The sequence below is a fragment of the Saimiri boliviensis genome, chromosome 5 (genome assembly GCF_048565385.1).
Source record: "Saimiri boliviensis isolate mSaiBol1 chromosome 5, mSaiBol1.pri, whole genome shotgun sequence".
Lineage (NCBI taxonomy): Eukaryota > Metazoa > Chordata > Mammalia > Primates > Cebidae > Saimiri > Saimiri boliviensis.
In genome coordinates, this window is record NC_133453.1 from 20,027,427 (window position 1) to 20,032,489 (window position 5,063).

Here is a 5,063-nt window from a genome sequence, read left to right on the forward strand (position 1 = left end):
TCTGTCTGAAAAATAAATAAATAAATAAATAAAAACAAGACACAGCATATTCTATGCTATTATTGGAAGTAATCTCAGAGGGGTAAAATTTCATGCTTTTTTTTAAAGTGGGTATCTTCTAATTTTTTGTATTGTTCTAAAAAGTCACCCTTGTACAATCAGAAAAAAGTCCAGAAATGCAGTTTTTTACTACGAAAAACAATGTGCAGATTTTATGAATAGAGTCTTATTTAGTCAGGCTATCTCTTCTGCCATGATACAGGTGATTAAAGAGGCTGACAAAATAGCATAAGTATATATATTTTCTCTAGAGCAAGTCCTAGAACTTGTCTGTGGTCTCTATCTTTCTTGCAGTTGCTATATACTAAGATATAAACAAATATGCATACACTTAGATGTATATCACAGTTTTATTACATGCAAGAGGGAAGCAGCAGCTCTTTCAGAAGCCAAGTATACAAAAGTTGCTTTCAGTCTGGTAGGCATTTGAATTACCCATTATCCCACAGAGATGGGCTCCTGGAAACAACTGTATATATACATACACAGTTTACATTACGCAGATGTGGGCAAAACACCTATACCCTACTGTCTACGTTTTCTAGAAGGAAGCAAAACAATTTAGAAATAGCAAGCAGGGTGTAACTAGGAGGAGACTTGGCATGGAAGTCACTGTGGGCCAAGCCTTGCAGGTGGGGTGAGTAATGCAGAAATGAAGTGGGAGCCAAGGTGATAGGGTACAGTCCTTTAGCACATGACAACAATAACAACAGGGTACACACCAAGTACTGTGGTCAAGATCAGCTTCCCACACTTCTGCTCAAGAGGTACCACATGTCAGTAGCAATCCCTGGGTGTGATGTTGTTTTATATCCTGGGTTGGAGCAGATTCTGCAAAGTAACTGAATTCAGATTTTAGGGTTGTTCTTTCCATGATATGGAAAATCAGTAAAGGGTTAGAGCTCAGCACTTTGCCTGCTGACTTATGCTTCATTAGAAGTCTCTTTTACCCACCAGGAGGCACACTTCAAAATTTATTCTTGAAGAACAGAATCAAGCGCTATAGTTAAGCGCGGAAGGAACTACAGAAATGGTATTTCAAAGTTACTTAATTATGATTAATCTCATTAGATTGAGAAATAAAGAATATTCAAAAAGGGTTTACTCTAATAAATCCTATTAAAGGAAATTCTGTCTTTTTTAACGGAGGAGCTGAGAATTTGCAGAAGAAATTAAAAGCAAATGTCACAATCAACATATGAGGTATGTAAAACCTCATTTAAATGAGAGGTAATTTGTACATATTTAACATTTTGAATATACTTTAAATATTGCAGTATTTGCTGACTGTATTCATTTCCTATTGCTGTAGTCGCAAATCACCACAAACTCATGACTTAAAACAACTCAAATTCATTGTCTTCTGGTTCCGGAAGTCTGACATAGGTCTCACTGGGCTAAAATCAAAGTTTTGGCAGGGCTGCCTTCCTTAGGAAGGCTCTAGAGGAAAATCTGTTTCCTTCCCTTTTCTGGCTTCCAGAAGCTGCCCACATTCCTTGGCTTCTGGACTCCTTCTTCCATCTTCAGAGCCAGAATTTCTGCATCCCCTTGATTCTTCTTGGGTAGAAATCACTCTTTGATCACAACCAGGCAAGATTCTCTGCTTTTAAAGACCCATGTGATTATGTCGGGAAGGCATACCGAGATAATCCAGGATAATCTTCCCATTTCAAGGTCTTGAACTGAATCACAGCTGTAAAGTCCCATTTGCCACATCGGGTACCAAGCTCTTAGGTTCCAGGGATTAGGACATAGACATCTTTAGGCACTATTATTCTGTCTGCCTCACTGACAATGCAGTGTGGTGTTATAGTGCAGAATAGCACTGAAAATGTTTGCACAGAGATTTTCAGGTCTGATGACATTTCATTCCTATTAGCAATGCCTGTATATTTTAATTAAAACAGGACCTTTGAAACGTGGTACGCTATCATTTTATGATGTCAAAGCAATGAGGCTAACCTTGAACAGCAACCACTTGAGACACACAGTTGCTGTGCTGCGTTAATTATCTGATGATGGACCATCGTATTTCATGGAGACGGCATTTGCGAATGTAGTTATTTAGGTATAAAGCAATAATTTTTCAAAAACTTAAAGTAAATAGCAAACACTGGCTTGTGAAGATCAAGTAGGAAATAATCTGTGACGGAAGAAACTCCATTGAAATCTGGAAGTCTAAGTACATTATGTTATTTCCCTTTTCATTTGCAGAACAGCTTTTTATTAGAAACTCCTCTAGAAGGCTAGTAAATTGTCTTCTTAAACACTATGTACTTTCTTTTATGGTTTAAAAATTAGTATTATTAAAGCTTCTTAAGTAAGAGAGGGTTTTGGGATCTCTTTGCATTTTGGCTAGTAAAAGTGAATTGTGTAATCACTGCTTTGCAGGCTTGAAATGCTGGTTCTTATAGTCAAATTCACTTCCTCAGAATATTAAATAAAATAAAAAATTAAATAAAAAATAAAAAGAGAGGAATTGAATTATATGATACTATTAAAGAAGAGACTCCTAAAGAATGAATATATGATATATATTAAAAATTTCCACCATTAATTTTAATTTGGATATTTAAAAAATGATTGATTTCTAATTAACTCCTAATTAAATGCAGTGAATATTTTGGTACTTTTCTGGCATGCATTTCCCTTTCCTGTTTCCTAATAGAACTCCAGTAGTTCAGAGTCTATGGGATATTGCCTTTCATCAACCCTTGACTCAAGAGATTCATCTATCCTGACAGTCGTATTGATCAATCCCTCCATTTCCTACAGGGATTGGCTCAGGCATGGCCAGGTACACCAGAGTTTGTGTGTGGTGTTTTCTAGCTGAAACCTTTATTTGTGGTTTGGGAATTTTTTCTTCTGAATGACATTTCCTGTGGATGCAAGTCTTGAAACCATAAGAAAAAAAAAAAATACCTGAGGATGAGGCTAGCAAAAGGAGAAAGGTGTTGCTGAAAGAATTGCAGAGACTTGAAGGCAAAACAGAGCCTGAGTTTGATTACCTCAGGAATTTTCAAGTTATGAGAAGTTTGGATCTTTCACATTCTCAAGACATTGTATATTGTGTGTTCTGCTTTTTGAGACCAAAATGTCTCAAACCATCCTTCAAGCAATAAGTAAATACATTAATATATTCTGCTTTCAACAAATACCGATGCATCTACATTAACTGCTGCTCATTTTTTTTTCTTTTTTTTTGAGACAGGATCTCGCTTTGTTGCCCAGGTTAGAGAGCAGTGGCACAGTCTCGGCTCACTGCAACGCCAGCTCTCGGGCCCAAGCAATCTTCCTACCTCAGCCTCCCAAGTAGCTGGGACCACAGACCACAGACATGCACCAACATCCCCAGCTAAGTCTTTGTGTGTGTGTGTGTGTGTGTGTGTGTGTGTGTGTGTGTGTGTGTGTGTGTTTAATAGAGATGGGGGTCTCACCATATTGCCCCATTTGGTCTCAAACTCTTGAGCTCAAGTGATCTGCCCACCTCGGCCTCCCAAAGTGCTGGGATTACAGGTATGAGCCATAGCATCTGGCTCTTCGACTGCCATTCTTAATCTCAGGAAGTATATAAATAAAATTGCCAATAGTCTTAATATCACCTTAGTGGTTCCTAAGAGTTAAAAATAACACTAGAAATTATACTGATTAATTAAGTCCACAGAATTGGATTTATTATAATTCTTGGTTCACAACCAATTATTATTGCATGTCTCTCTTGTTGATTCATGCAATTTGTTTTGTGAACATCAGAATCCACCTAAGAACTAAAATATTATCAACACCTTACATCAACATATTATCAATGACAACCCATGTGCTGTCTCCCTATCTTATGGTGAAGTAGTGACTATCCTGACAGTTGTGTTGATCATTCCTTTACTTTTATAGTTAGTTTGATTACACAGATTTTAAGGCCTAACAGCATATGATTTACCTTTGATTGTTTTTGAGCTTTATTTAAGAGTGTCACACTTCACGTGGGCTTCTGAGACTTGTGCTTTCAGTCAACATGTTAATTCTTGCATGTGTGTTGTGGCAAGTAACTACTCTTTAATGTTCGTTGTTGCATAATATTCCACATCATGAATATACCACAATTATTTTTTAAGAAATGTATCAATTTCCCTAGAGAACTAGGTAAACGTCACATTACATGGCCAACCAAGGCCGAAATAATTTTACATAGGTAGAATGTGTTCAAGAAGCCAGCCACAATTTAATCGGATTAGATTTCCACAAGGACATGACTGTGTTCCTCCAAATAACCTTTATTTAGGAAGATGACATTCCTCCAATATGTAGGAAGACAGTAAATACACTTTCTTCTCTCGGCCACTGGGGAAGAAATTCTCCCTCTTGAGGAACCAACACTATTTCTTTTTTGCTGCTCTTTTCCCTTCTCCTTTCTTTGGTTTCCCCTTTTCAAGAAGCTTTTTTAGTTGTTTTTGCTCATCCATAACATCCTGATGCTCATCTCTGTAGAGTCCCAGAAGTCAGTGTCCGCAGAGTCCAGAGTAGGTGTGGTGATCTGGATACCACTCATAAGTCTCCTTCTTCTTGGCCAAGGGCAGTTCACTAAACAGTTTCACCACTTTCATAGACTTGGAATCAGTAGGCCTGGCAACTTCACCAAATAGCCGGGCACTGAGGAGAGACATGAGCAAGGCATATTCTAAAAAAGAGGACATTTCCTGAGTAGCAAAGAGTTAGAGTTCTGTGTTTAAATTAAGAAAGTTTTAATGCCTATTTCAAGATCCATGAACAGAGAAAGCTGGGCATGATAGCTCATGCCTATAATCCCAGAACTTTGAGAAGCTGAGGTGGGAGGATTGCTTGAGGCCAGGCCTTCAAGACCAGCCCAGGCAACATGGTGAAACCTTGCTTCTGGACCTGACCTTTTTCCCCCATCACCACAATTCTTTATATGTTTTCCATTACAGATTTTTAAATTTTTTTCCAGATTTTTGCTGTTATAAACATTTTTCTATGAATAGTTTTAT

At 37.6% G+C, this 5,063-nt stretch overlaps 1 pseudogene; it reads right to left on the reverse strand.

Moving 5' to 3' along the window:
• Nucleotides 1–4,433: 4,433 nt before the first annotated feature.
• On the reverse strand, nucleotides 4,434–4,751 carry LOC101043939 (small ribosomal subunit protein mS33 pseudogene; annotated as a pseudogene).
• Between the last annotated feature and the right edge of the window lie 312 nt (nucleotides 4,752–5,063).